This window comes from Podarcis filfolensis (genome assembly GCF_964270895.1).
Source record: "Podarcis filfolensis genome assembly, chromosome: 17".
NCBI classification, from domain to species: domain Eukaryota; kingdom Metazoa; phylum Chordata; class Lepidosauria; order Squamata; family Lacertidae; genus Podarcis; species Podarcis filfolensis.
The window spans coordinates 14,371,584-14,386,950 of record NC_139621.1 but is presented as its reverse complement, the minus strand read 5'-3'; the positions used below and the strand labels follow the sequence as shown (position 1 = coordinate 14,386,950).

Below are 15,367 nucleotides of genomic sequence, written 5' to 3'. Positions count from 1 at the left end.
CCCGCTGGAGTGGTACCAATTTATCTACTTGCACTTTGATGTGCTTTCAAACTGCTAGGTTGGCAGGAGCTGGCTGTTTTCCTCGACATTGAAGCAAGCAGTCATGTTTTTCCTTTGTTCTGACCAACGTTGAATAAAGCTGTAAATATGCTCTTCTGGGTGAATCTTCCGTTGTGGAAACTCTGCGAAAAGGGCGTGCATGAGTCTTGGAATGCGTCTGAGGCTCGTGTCACTAACTGACTGATACTGTTCAGATGGGAGACCGGGAGATCGTCCGGAGACGACGTGGAGGCCTGCCTGATGATGCCTTTGTCTCCCTGGCAGTATCCCAACAGGATCTTCTTGCAAACCCCACCATGGAATTAAATAGTAGGCTACTGTAAGATTCTCTTCGTTTTCCTGTCCCTTGTAAAATATGCATATCCCATAAATAAATGTGAGAAGAGGAAAGCATGTATTTTTGGTTTACTTCTGTATCACATGAATGAAGACACCTGCTGAAGATCACAAAGGAATAATTGTTCATTCATTCCTTTTCCCAAAAGACTTCCTTCAGTGAGTGGTGTTTATCAGAGCAGTATTCTATTTTTAGGCAATTTTTTATTACGACTCTTTTGTTACATGTACTTAGGCGGCAGAGGTACATGTGCACAAGCATCTGTGGGAGAGGGAGCGAGAGTGGGAGAAGAGGCTCCGATGAGAGCAGTGCCTGAAGAGCAGCTAGAATCAGTACATTCTAAAACGGGAAGAAGCAAGCGAAGGAGATTGCCATGACTACAAAGGCGGCATATTTAAATACAAATTGGAGCCGGGCTTTTAAATGCTAATTGCGATAGAGAAATAAGAGACAATCGAATTTGCAATCATTTTTTTCCTAATACTTCACAACGCACGCCCTATTTTAAGAAGAGGGCTAGAGGAAACAAAATGCAAATAGCATGATGTTGAATAGGAAGAGGCGTACGCAGAATAATTTTCCGGCTCACAATGGGGGGGGGGGGAGGATACAGCTTTTTTTTTTTAAACACACTTGTTACGCGTATGGCAGAATGTATAGCTACCATTGGGTGTAGTGACGACAACCAACTCAGATGACTTTAAAAGGCAAATTCACAGGGGATGAGGCTATCAGCCCTGTCTTTGCTGTCAGAGGTAGCATGTCTCTGAGTACCACTCAGATTGAGGTTGAATCCTGACAAGACAGAAGTACTGTTCTTGGGGGACAGGGGGCGGGCAGGTGTGGAGGACACCCTGATCCTGAATGGGGCAACTGTGCCCCTGAAGAACCAGGTGCGCAGCCTGGGAGTCATTTTGGACTCACAGCTGTCCATGGAGAAACAGGTCAGTTCTGTGTCCAGGGCAGCTGTCTGCCAGCTCCATCTGGTATGCAGGATGAGACCCTACCTGCCTGCAGAGTGTCTTGCCAGAATGGTGCATGCCCTGGTTATCTCCTGCTTGGACTACTGCAATGCACTCTATGTGGGGCTACCTTTGAAGGTGACCCAGAAACTACAACTAATCCAGAATGCGGCAGCTAGACTGGCGACTGGGAGCAGCCACCAAGACCACATAACATTGGTCCTGAGAGATCTGCATTGGCTCCCAGGACATTTCCAAGCACAATTCAAAGTGTTGGTGCTGACCTTGAAAGCCCTAAATGGCCTCAGACCAGTAGACCCGAAGGAGCGTCTCCACCCCCATCGTTCAGCCGGGACATTGAGGTCCATCTCCAAGGGCCTTCTGGCAGTTCCCTCACGGTGAGAAGTGAAGTTACAGGGAACCAGGCAGAGGGCCTTCTTGGTGGCGGCGCCTGTCTTGTGGAATGCTCTTCCATCAGATGTCAAGGAAACAGACAACTATCTGACTTTTAGAAGACATCTGAAGGCAACCCTGTTTAGGGAAGTTTTTAATGTTTGATCTTTTATTGTGTTTTTCATATTCTGTTGGGAGCCTCCCAGAGTGGCTGGGGGAACCCAGCCAGATGGGCAGGGTATAAATAATAAATTTTTGTTGTTGCTGCTGTTGTTGTCTGGAAATACAAGTCGAAGGAGTGCTGTCCTGCTCATGTCCCACTTGCATCTTCCCATAGGCATCTGTGAAAACAGGACCAATGTCCGTTTCTGCATTTAGGCAGGAAGAACCAGATGCAAAAATATAAGATGGAGGAAACCCAGCAAAACGGGTCTAGGGGTCTTGGTGGACCACAAGCTTAACATGTGTCAACAGTGTGATGCAGCAGCAAAAATAATGCAGCGGTGAAATTCTCAGAGATTGAGGTATTGCATAGGAAGTAACCTCTGCTCACTTTAGAATGGCAAGAGTTAATGTTTCAACAGACTCTTCAATAATAAATACGTCTTGGCTGCGTGATTCAGAGAGCGAAATGTACAAACAACCAAATTAAGACCTTTTTGGGCGGTGGCTCCATTAGCACTAATCCATTACCTGTTAGTTACTCTCAACTATGACAAGTTTATTATATTAGAAGTAATTTAAGCAGGCACAATATAATTACCTGAGTACTGCTGCTTTATGTCTTAAATTAAAGCTGTCCATTCTTGTAGCTCAAGTACCATAGCGTTATGGTTGGAAAACAGCCCAAATACATAGGACTGGGTCATATTTTTCTTTCCCCTTTTTGCATTTTCAAGCAGTTCTTTGATTATGAGGCTAACAAGGGGGTATTAAGCACTTTGAAATCCCACTTCATTCAAAGTAAAATATTCAAATATGTACTGTAGTCTCTCCCCCTGAATTTAATGGGACTTCAGAAAGGCTACAAAAATAATAAATATTATTATAATCTCACCCTTCACCTTAAAGTCCCAGGGCAGGTCACAGCAATTTAAAACACAACATAAAAAATAGTTTAAAACAAATCGCAATCACAAAACTAGGGTGGATTGTAGATCCTGCAAAGATTGTTTAAATAAATCCCAACTGTTTCTTTCGCCCATTTCTGGGAACTAATAGATGTTTTAGTAAATATGTATTAAATACAGTGGTACCTCGGGTTAAGTACTTAATTCGTTCCGGAGGTCCGTACTTAACCTGAAACTGTTCTTAACCTGAAGCACCACTTTAGCTAATTGGGCCTCCTGCTGCTGTTGCACCGCCGGAGCACGATTTCTGTTCTCATCCTGAAGCAAAGTTCTTAACCTGAAGCACTATTTCTGGGTTAGGGGAGTCTGTAACCTGAAGCGTATGTAACCTGAAGCATAAGTAACCCGAGGTACCACTGTATTATAAATTAAACACCTTGTAGACACATTGATACAAACACTTTCATCCTTATGGGTGACGTTTTTAACCAAAAAATAATTTGCATCCTGCACCTTTCCAAGAGTTCAGCCACGTAAGAAAAGTTTTATTAACACACACACACAAAATGAAAAGAATGTATAAATATATAAATTAAAACAACCTGCCTGCATGGTTAAAACCAAATCAGGAAAATCTTGCATCACATTTGGAAGGTATTCAGCCTCAGATTTTCATGGGCCATTAAGGGATTTCACCAAGAATACATTTATGTGCACCAGCTGTTCAGAACTGGTGCTTTAATGAAACCACCCTTGGTTGCTCCTAAATATTTCTTTGATTCAAACAGAACAAAGAAGATGAGCTCTGAGGGTCCATGCTGGCTGAACACCATGTAGAAAAAGCTTCAGATGCTAAATATTTGTTTGTCAAATTGGTGTTAAGAGCACAGGAGAAAGATTTTACAGCATGCAGTTTGCTTAAAGAAATGTTTTTCTTTTGTATTTTATCTATAAAATGGATGTTATGCTGAAAAAATGGAAAAATCAATAAAAATTATTATTAAAAAAGAGCACAGGAAAAGAGTGCATTAAGAAGACAGCAACCCTTCCCTGAATCTTAGGGCTTTTGAAAAGGTTTGAAATTTTGCTTGAAAACTAATGGTATTAGCCCAGATAGTTTTAACTGTTCTGCACAGTTTAACTGAGGGCAACGCACAGAAAACAAAACTTGCTGCTTACAAAATCTACAGCTAACAATCAATGAAGTTAATTACAGTAGCTTTTAGTGATTTGCAGATCACGCAAGGCTAATGCATTTTGGAATAATCTGCCTTGTTTCAGAAGGATTCAGACCTTTACCCAGAAACATCTATGAAACGTTGATTATGATGGTGCTGTTTTCAACCTGTGGCTTAGTTAGGTCAGAAGATCAAATAGATGACTCAGTTGTATTTTTTTATTTTTTTTATATGAGCTGATCAGTTTTGTGTGTGTGCTTGAGGTCATAGCAACCTCAAACAGAGTTAACAGCTTTAGCCTAGCTTTGTTTCCTTTGGTTTTTTGGCATTTAATTGCTGTGATAATTGCTCTGAAATAGAACAGCATATTTAGCAGTGCAAACAAATGTTATATTCCCTTAATGCAATCGTCAGTTTTTCCTTGCATTTCCTTTGACTGTTAAAAAAGTCTCTGCATAAAACTTTTGATAACTTATTTTGAAATAATTTATTTAAAAATGCATCTGTGTTGCCACCTCTGCCCTCAAAACAGCAGGTTTGGTGGCCTTGATCATGCCTCCATGCCTTTGCCGAAAGAAAAAGGACTGGCATTCTAATCTGTGCCCAATTTTCCTGTGGCCGTTTATTTTTTTCCATTTTTTAACTGAACCAATATTATTTAAGCTAGGGCATGCACACTGGGAACTGTGAGCACATGAGAGACCCATAAGTTGTGCACGTGCGCCATTTCATGGGACCACTGCACAATTTTAAATGGCTGCTATACTCACAGGTAGGCTCTCTTTCTTTTGTGGTCCTGAGAATGCTGTGGTCAGCTGAGAAACATCAGTTCTTCTTATAGATCCTGACTGGGTCCACTTGTTCCTGCCAATTTCTACCTTTAAGGTGTCCTGTTAATGTTCAATAAATAGCAAACATCCCCAGACCCTCCAAGTGTCCCTGTTTTCCAGAGGAAATGTTTTGGGGACTTAATCCAGGCCCCGTGGCTTTAGGGTTAAATCCTGAAAAAGCTCAACAATTTTGGCCGGCCCTCATGCATGTTCACTTCATCAAATCTGGTTCTCTTTGAAAAACATTTGGGCACCCCAATCTTCCCAGTCTTCATCAGAGGGGCGGCTTCCAACACATATGAAAACCTGCCAAAGCTAGATGGCTTTCAGGCGAAATTTCTACGATCTCTGCTGCAGGTACCCAACTGTGTCCCCAACTCCATACTTCTGTTAGAAGCTGCTGAATGCCCAATTTCAACTAAAGCGTGGTGGGCTGCCCTAAAACATTGGCTCAGGATTTCAGTGTTTGATCTAGGGAAGGGTTTGTACCAACACCTGACCAATGAGGAGTTTGTCAGCAAATGGCAGAAAACCATGGCTAGAAAAGCCACCTCTATTGGTCTGTCACCCCCCTAACTGTATTACCTGGGTTATGAAGGCGCCCTAAAGACGTTAAAGCAAAGATTATGGGATAATGCACACAGTGACTTGCGATCTCGATCACACGCAGTCTGTAGTCCGCTGGCAGTAGGAGTACAATATGAGCATGTCTTTAAGTTAACATCTTACATTAAAAACCTGACAGTACCAAATTATCGAAGGCTTTTCACCAAAGCCAGACTAAACGTCTTTCCTTCTGCAGTGTTGGATGGCAGGTTGAGAGGAGTTCCCTACCAGGACAGACTTTGCTCGTGTGCCCAAGACATCAATTCCATAAAACATTGTTGCACTGTGCAAAATATGAGCAAGCCAGGGCTGAACTGATACTACCCTTGCTGGTACCTTTCCCGGGAAAATCAGAGGCTCACTATGTCAGGTTCCTATTGGAAGACCAGACAAATGCTAGAACATTAGCAGTGGCAAAGTTTTTATCGGTGGTTGCAAGAACCAATGGTCCCTATATTCTGAACGAAATGCTTGTTTAACCTGGAGGTAGGCTGTATGAATTGTGAATTGCTTTGTAACAATTTGTTGGGTCTCTGGACCGTAATTAAGGTTGATGATGATAAAAACATCATTCAACATTCAACATTAAAAGAAAACTTCCCCATACAGGGCTGCCTTCAGATGTCTTCTAAAGGTTGTATTGTTTCTTATCTTCTTGGCTCGGGGGATGCATAACTCCATACCCTCCAACATTTCTCCAACAGAAAAAAAGGACGTTGGAAGGAAAAGTAGGACATTCCAGGATCAAATCAGAAACCAGGATAGCTTTTGTAAATCCGGGACTGTCCCTGGAATATAGGGACATTTGGAGGGCATGGCGTCATAGGGGACAGTAGTTTGTTCTCTGCTGGCATCTCGTGATGTCAGCCACTGATAGCAGTCTTGAATTCCGCCATGGCAATTATATCAACATCACCCCTGCAAAGGCTATGCAGTGGTATCTTGGTTCTCAAACTTAATCCGTTCCGGAAGTCCGTTTCAAAACCAAGGTGCCCTTTTCCATAGAAAGTAATGCAAAACGGATTGATCCATTCCAGACTTTTAAAAACAACCCCTAAAACAGCAATTTAACATGAATTTTACTCTCTAACGAGACCATTGATCCATAAAATGAAAGCAATAAACAATGTACTGCAGTCACACAATCAATCAGTCAATCAGTAGCTGAACTGGGTTCCGCACAGTCACAAAAACAAAAGAAAAAAGCCACAAAAACAAAAATGCAAAATAAATAGCAAAAACAGTCAGAACTCAGAGTAACATTCAAAACAGAAGTCCGGCACTCAAAATGGAGCACGTTCGGCTTCCAAAAAATGTTTGCAAACCGGAACACTTACTTCCGGGTTTGCAGTGCTTGGGTTCCAAGTTGTTTGAGTACCAAGGCATTTGAGAACCAAAGTACCACTGTAAAACCCAGCAACCCATAAGAGAAGGCTAATCTTACTCTTTTTTCACAGCTAAGGGTTTTGTTTTTTGCCTCATTAGTCACAGAAATCTTGAGACAGGTTATTTTACAAAATATATTCTTAGGAGTATGTGTGCGTGTGAATATAAGGAGGTTCTAGCCGCGACAATGAAGATTGCTAATGAAATTACTATTGCAATCTCTGGCCCCAGAGCGGGTCAAGAGCTAATCAATGCTCATTTAGCAGAATGACGGGAAGATGTAGAATAAATGTGGCATAATGTGGCAGTTGGGCTTGACAAAGCCTGAAATTCATTAACTCCCAGTAGTCTGCAAATTGTCCGTCACAAAAGGAGCGCAATTGAGAATCATTACTCTGGCGTGACACTCACCGTTTGTAAAGGGATAACAGCCTAAAAAACCCCTAATGGCTCTGTAATTCCAATCTAATAGAGCTGGTAAAAAAATAATAAATGGTGGGGTGGTGGTGGAAATTAGAGCAGGATCAAAACTTTCTCATAATGGCATTGACCCAACCATTTATTCTGACACTTTCAAACACAAGGGAAGAGTAAGCTTCTGCAAGTTGTGAGCCGTAATATCTCTAAGATTCAGGAAGTGGGTCTGAAGTTTAGAGAACTGTGAATAATTTGTTTTCCTGGATTTATAAAAAAGATAATTGGAATAACCAGAATGTTCAAAACATGTCCGGCACATGACTTCAGTAATGGCAACTGTCAGCAACCCTGGCAGATGGGTTAGTATTACATTGCGGTTGGGGAAGGTCTTGCAGTAAGGTTAAAGCTTACTGGGAAATGATATATAATGAATTGAAAAAGATGTTGAAAATAACATTTGGGGAAAACCCAGAAGCCTTCCTTTTGGGAATTATAGGGACAGGACTACTCAAACTGTATAGAAATTGATTCACATATGCGACTACAACGGCAAGAATGTTACTTGCCCAAAAATGGAAAGAAGAAGAAGTCCCAGCAAAAGAAGAATGGATACAAAAACTTATGGAAAATGCAGAAATTGGGTTCGTTTGTGCATGCAGCCAGAGGGTATGGCTCAGAGCCAGATTTTGGTTTGATGAGGCCCTCAACTACTGAAGGTAATGGGGCCCTTTATATGTCCAGCTGTCCTTTGTCCACAACAAATTGTCGCTGTTTTTTGTGCTGAATATATTCTATATGGTAATTTATGGACCTAATAGGTATCTCAAGCCACTTGCACATAACAAAATATGTATTTTATCAAAGTAATTGTTGAGCTGAAATACAATTAAGAAGTATATTAATAGTGAAATGCAATTAAGCAGAAGTATATTAATAGTGAAATAATTATTAAGTTCTAACTTAAAATGATTTTTTAGTCATAACCAACTTAATAATGCAAACTTATTGCGTGGACAGGCGGAGTCCCCAGATCCCGAGCGGTCCCCCCCGTCATGTGGAATAACGACTCAAGGCAACGTGCTATGAGATTAAATTGGCCACAACTTTATTAAATTTCAAATGTGGGTAGACCTTGGCTCAGGCATTGGGCGTTCTCCCTCCCCAGTCCCCAGCCGGGGACCTAGGGAGCTTCAGGGTTATCCAGTGTGTGTGTGGGGGGGGATGGGCCGGCTCTGGAGAACATATGTTCAAGCAGAGATAGCCGCCCCCGTTATGCCGCCGCCGCAGGGGAGAGCAATGACGACCTTTCGGTGTACGGCCAAAGCCTCCCTTCAGAAACCCCTTTAATGGGGAACCCTGGTATCGCCACCGCAAAGAGGAAGATGGACTAAAGGATTCCGCCCAAGGCCTGATACCGCCAAAGTTGTGACGTTTTGCTATGGGAAAGGCGAAACTTGCCAATGCAGGGAAATTCCTTTCTGGCCCTTTAACAGTGACCTTAACGTAGCAGCGCCCGCATACCTGTGAAGAAAAGTTACCTGTAAAACCTATGAAGAAAAGTTAACCTGCAAAAGAAGACATTAACTGAGGGTGATTAGGGTGGGAGAAGCTCTGGAGCCAAGTGAGGATTCCCAGGTAAGATCCTCCCTCTATTGTGTGGGCAGGTAATCCCTCCCCTACCTGGCCTGGTCTCCTTGGCAACGCTTCCTCCAGGTGGGATTGGACAACTGACTGAGGTAGGCGGAGACCTCCAGGTATCCCACCTGAGGGAAGGCAAAGCCAAGCCTATGCTGATGGAGCCGCTCCAGATCCAGGGCTGCGCGCGTCCATGCAAAGGTCGCCCCCTGTTTTAAGCGAGGAGCGGTCATTGGCATTTGACAATAACAAAAGTTCCTTTAGAAACACAATTTACAAAGACTCATAATCTAGTCTCTAGAAACTTGCTATAACATGAAATAATAGCAGCAAACCAGTGATATTTTAGGGAGCAGGCTAGCAGGCGGAGCCTATTACAGTGGTACCTCGGGTTACATACACTTCAGGTTACATACGCTTCAGGTTACAGACTCCGCTAACCCAGAAATAGTACCTCAGGTTAAGAACTTTGCTTCAGGATGAAAACAGAAATTGTGCTCCGGCGGCGCAGCAGCAGCAGGAGGCCCCATTAGTTAAAGTGGTGCTTCAGGTTAAGAGCAGTTTCAGGTTAAGTATGGACCTCCGGAATGAATTAAGTACTTAACCCGAGGTACCACTGTACTTACATCACAGGAGCTACACAACATAAAACATGGTTGCTGTATGTAGGTTTTATTTTATTTGCTTTTTATCTTATATTTTGGAAACGTATATCCTGTTTTTTCCCTTTACATTTTTTGGGGCACCCAAGAGAGTGGAGCCCTAAGTTATAGTTTGTTTAGCTTATATGTAAATCCGGCACTGGTGTGGCTTGTTGAAGTTCACACTGAGTATGGGACAGAGGCAAGCTCCGAATTAGAAAGTGGGTTGCCAACAAATCATAAAATAACAACTTGGCCCGCTCCTGTGACTTTTGCAGCTTGATCTTTGAAAATGAGCAGGTTAAGCATTCACTGCATCATCAGATGGTGACAATATCCAGAGTCCAAGTTTCGTTGAGAGGCACATGAGCAACTTCAATTAGGGACATTCTGGCTCAATGCGCAAGCGTTTAGCCGCTGCCCCACACTAAAGCAGAGCCACAGCCTATTGCTGTCATGTCACTCAAAGGGGCCAAGGGGTCAGGAAACAAGAATTCATGTCAAGAAGCTATATATTATCACCTACTTTGCTTCAGCAATGTCAACCTAGGCGTGTGATGTTAGATGCGTCTCTCTTCCCACAGCTGGGTCCAAAATCAGGACCGTCTGTGGTGCAAAGTTTGCTCCGCTGATAACCACACGTTCAAAACTGTCAAAGAAAACACCATAGGGGAAAATGGGTTGAAAATCACTTTCTCCCACAGTGCAGTCCCAGTCTGGTTTCCAGCCATTGTGAGTTTAAAGGAAGAAGAAGAAGAAAAAGAAGAAGAGGAGGAGGAGGAGGAGGAGGAGGAGGAGGAGGAGGAGGAGTTTGGATTTGATATCCCGCTTTATCACTACCTGAAGGAGTCTCAAAGCGGCTAACATTCTCCTTTCCCTTCCTCCCAACAACAAACACTCTGTGAGGTGAGTGAGGCTGAGAGACTTCAGAGAGAAGTGTGACTAGCCCAAGGTCACCCAGCAGCTGCATGTGGAGGAGCGGGGAAGCAAGCCCAGTTCACCAGATTACGAATCTACCGCTCTTAAACACTACAACACACTGGCTCCCAATCACAGGATTCAAAGATGTGGCCAAAATCACATCTGGCTCGACGCAAAAGAGACAGCTGGTGACAAGGACAAATCTGAAAGCCGGCAATCGAATCAGAAAGACCTCTGGAAACGAAGGTGAAATTTATGGTCACACTCACAAAGCTGGAGGCACACTGAACATGTGCCTGCACACACAGAGAAATGTGCAACCGTTGGTTAGGCTGGGGAGATTGTGTTAGAAGTGCCTTTGGTAGATGGTTTGGGACCCTTGAGGAAAACAGGATACTTCCTCCTCTTCAGTCTTTTGCCTTTGCAAAAGAGCAGTGAAAAAAGAATTCGGCTTCTTCGGAAGCTATTCTCACCATGGGTCCAGCTCTAATCCCATTTTAATCTCAGTGGGCTATATTAAACAAAAGCAGAAGGTCTGGCGTTTGAAACTGATTAGCCCTGACCTCGCAGAGATCAGACTAAGTAATCAGGTGTACTTGGATTGCTGCTGAGAACAGTTTCTCCTTATGCATTGTGGGTAGAAGCAGCAGCTACAGCAGCAGCAGCAAAGAAAGCAACACAAAAACTTCTGCTAGTGTAGCAGAGGAGGTATCAAGGCCAGGAAATGTTCTAAGGCAGAGGTGGGCAACCTGCAGACCTCCCCAAATGTTTCTGGGCTACAAGCCCCACCGTCCCTGATAAGATGGTTGAAAAGGCTGGGAACTGGAGAGGCAGGCACCCCCCCATCCCTATTCTGAGATATTTAGGTGTTTTTGAATTGCTTAGCAGAGTTTGCACCCACAGCTCGGATGCTGGCTGCATATTGAAGACTTGCATGAACACCCTTTATTAGTAAGCGATCACACTGAGACATAAGTGGGGAAAATAAGAAAGTATTATGTTCATTTTAGGAAATGCTTATTAGTCTAGGAATTTAGACGAGCCCAGAGATCGAAGGACAATAAGAACATTTAAGAATGCTGGAATGTTCCCATCTGTGTCTGCTTTAACCCCATGCAAACCTACCAGCCGTAATATAACCTGAGAAGACTCTTGAGAGTCCCATGGACTGCAGGAAGATCAAACCTATCCATTCTGAAGGAAATCAGCCCTGAGTGCTCACTGGAAGGACAGATCCTGAAGCTGAGACTCCAAGACTTTGGCCACCTCATGAGAAGAGAAGACTCCCTGGAAAAGACCCTGATGTTGGGAAAGATGGAGGGCACAAGGAGAAGGGGACGACCGAGGACGAGATGGCTGGATAGTGTTCTCGAAGCTACTAGCATGAGTTTGACCAAACTGCTGGAGGCAGTGGAAGACAGGAGTGCCTGGCATGCTCTGGTCCACGGGGTCACGAAGAGTCGCAAATGACTAAACAACTGAACAACAACAAAAACAATGCTTCCAAACAGGTACAATGTGTGAAATCTTGATCTGGAGACTATCAAGGAACCACTTATCAATCGAACGGTCAATTTCAACTCTGAGAAAAGGGTCTGTGGCTGAAGGCAGCTTTCAAATGGACCAAAAAAGAACCGCTGCTGCCCGGGCTGCTCCTTAAGCTTTTTTTTTGCAGACACCTAATGTGCATATGCCAGCAGGTGAAGCACAGCTACTTAATTAAGCAGCCGTTAAAAGCACAGTTGCAGCTACAGGTGGGAAAGGTGGCAAACCTCATGTAACCCTGCCGTGTGATATCATGCGGCACATTTCAGTTCTGAAAGTTCCCCTTGCCCATCATCTCTCCAAAAGACCATGTGCTCTGGTGGGTTACATGGTCAAACGATCCTGCATTTGTGGAAATGCTGAGAGTATGTTAAAAAGGGAGAGATTTCCCTGCATGTCAGGAAAAAGGAGCTTATGTAATTGCCTTTATTGTTGTTGTTCAGTGACATTTACAAAACCTTTGTATAATTTATGGATGTGCGCTCTCTGCCTCTCTCTAATGTGCACAGCTCAACACTCATGGGATATATCTGGAATGTTTTGAAAGCTACATAAAGCTCCAGTTAGATATGAGCTTCTTGGAAAGGTCTGTCAACAAGCTATTGAGCAAGAAATAAGCATAACAACAACAAACAACAAACAACAACAACACCACCACTTCTAGCATTAGCTTGCTGCTGAATACTGGAAGTATTGAGAATATCGAACAAAATCAGAAAGATCACACCAGTTCTGCTTTCCTCTTGGCCTTATTCAAGCATTTTTGAAAATGTGGGGGAATGAAGTTTATGGGGTGAAATCTGCACAATCTCAAAGAATCCCCTTCAGACTTTCTGGCTCACAGACCCTCCAAGTGTCCCTATTTTCCAGGGACAGAGGGGAATGGCTACGGCTGTATTTTCCTGCACATCTGTTCAACAGACCGGTGTGCTCTCTGGGACATGACCAAGAAATCCACTGCATGAAGTGATCATTAGCAGAACACTTGATCTAGCAATGCATAGCTGTCAAGTGTCCCTTATTTGAAGGGACAGTCCCTTATTCCAGCGCCATGTCCCGCTGCTGTCCCTTATTGATGGATGTCCCTTAAATGTCCCTTAAATGATGTCCCTTAAATTTCAAAGGAAGCAGCTCCTCTCCCTCCCTCCCTGCCGGCCAGGGAGGAGGGAGGCTCCAACTGTGTTGCTTGGCTGTGTTGCTGACCCAATAAGAAGTCTAAGAATGACTGGGGGGTGGAGCTTGCATGCCTTGTGTGTGGCTAGTTAATGCAAGCTGAGGGGTTTTTTGAATGCTGGACGCCATGTTGTTGCACGTGCTGCTGCAAACTTTGCAGTGCAAAGCCAGGTTGGGGAGCCATCTTAAGTTGAGGCTGCATAGGCCTTGTGGTGCATGTGGTTCAGATTCTATTCAGTTGAACCTCTGGTTACAAAGTTGGTTGGACTGTGTTCTAGAAGCTACCAGCATGAGTTTGACCAGACTGCAGGAGGACAGGAAGACTGGAGTGCCTGGAACAGGCGAGGCTGCAGGTCCCTTATTTTGGCTGCTGGTCCCTTATTTTCAAGTCTGCTGGTCCCTTATTTTCAAATCTGTAAGTTGACAGCTATGGCAATGTGCTGTAAAAAACAGGGTTAAAAATTTAAAAACCCACGCACGACCTATTTCACATTCCACCTCCTTTCCTTAGTTGTTTCATAATTGTTAAAAGCTTTCGATGAGTTATTCTGGAGCGAGCTAAGCACGGTTTTGATTGGGTTTCCAGCAATATCTGGTGGAAATACATCTACAAGGTACACTTGGTAAGGTTTGTTTTGACACTGGGTTTTGGCTGGGATAATCTTCTGCCACCACCTAGTGGAGAGAAAATAGATGATTAAAAAAGTTCCATTCTCAAATAACTCGCGTTCCCCAAAGCTTAGAAGATATTTTCCTTTTCTAAACTTACTGGAAAGGTGGTACAGGAAGGGAAATAGCTTGGTGGCGGAAACCCTACTTTGCAGGCAGAATGTCCTGGGCTCAACCGGCAGCATCTCCAGGGAGGGCTAAGGAAATATCCCTTCCCCAAATCCTGGAGAGCCACAGACAGTCAAAGTGGGCAATATTACGGTAAGTTAGATAGACAAAGGACCAACCCGGCTTTGCAAGTTCCTATGTTCCTTTCTAGTTTTCAATATAGTTTCATTAAAATATCCGGGGCAACGCTTTGAATAACAATGCAAATTGGTAATGCATTGATTTAAGGGCATGTTTTCAGTCCTTAAGTGCAAAGAGCTGTTATTGTCACATTCAGACAACCTGGAAGGTTTTCGTCTTATCTCAAGATATAGGGTGCTTCCAGACAGATGTTTATTATGGGATGGGTGTTTTGGGGCTGTCCACATGATGTCATTGGCATCAGAACACCAGCTTGAATTCCTGCCTCCTCCCCCATTTAATCTAATAATAATAATAATAATTTTTTATTTATACCCCGCCCTCCCCAGCCAAGGCCGGGCTCAGAGCGGCTTACAAGCAATAATAAAACAAGATTAATGATTACAACTTAAAAACAAAAATAAAATACAACATTAAAATAATGGAACATTAAAATATTAAAATGTAGCCTCATCGCAGGAGGGGAAGGAAAAGAAAAAAAGAAAGAGAGCGAGGGGGGAATCAAATTGGCTCCAAGCCAAAGGCCAGGCGGAACAACTCTGTCTTACAGGCCCTGCGGAAAGAAATCAGATCCTGCAGGGCCCTGGTCTCATGAGGCAGAGCGTTCCACCAGGCCGGAGCCAGTGTTGAAAAGGCCCTGGCTCTGGTTGAGGCCAATCTAACTTCCTTAGGGCCTGGGACCACTAGGGTGTTGCTATTTATGGACCTTGAGGCTCTCCGTGGGGCATACCAGGAGAGGCGGTCCCGTAGGTACGAGGGTCCTAGGCCGTGAAGGGCTTTAAAGGTCAAAAGCAGCACCTTAAATCTGACCCTGTACTCCACCGGGAGCCAGTGCAGCTGGAAAAGCACTGGGTGAATATGCTCCCATGGCAGAGACCCCGTGAGGAGCCTCGCTGCAGCATTCTGCAACCGCTGGAGTTTCTGGGACAGCTTCAAGGGCAGCCCCGCGTAGAGCGAATTACAGTAGTCAAGCCTGGAGATGACCGTCGCATGGATCACTGTGGCCAGGTCGGGGCGGGAAAGGTAAGGGACCAACTGCTTGATGCGGCGAAGGTGGAAAAATGTCGCTTTGGCTGTTGCTGTAACTTGCGCCTCCAGGGAAAGGGAGGCGTCAAGGATTACACCCAAACTCTTAACGGAAGGCAATGGCACTAATTGGGCCCCCGCAAGAGAAGGGAGTTGGTCCCTCATCCCCATGCCATCCCGACCTAGCCATAGGACCTCTGTCTTCAAAG

The 15,367-nt window shown here is 44.0% G+C and overlaps 1 protein-coding gene across 2 annotated transcripts in view; it reads left to right on the top strand.

Annotated features, from left to right (window-relative positions):
* ACER2 (alkaline ceramidase 2) overlaps positions 1-15,367 on the top strand; it is a 529,013-nt gene that overhangs the window by 127,320 nt on the left and 386,326 nt on the right. The window lies entirely within an intron of this gene.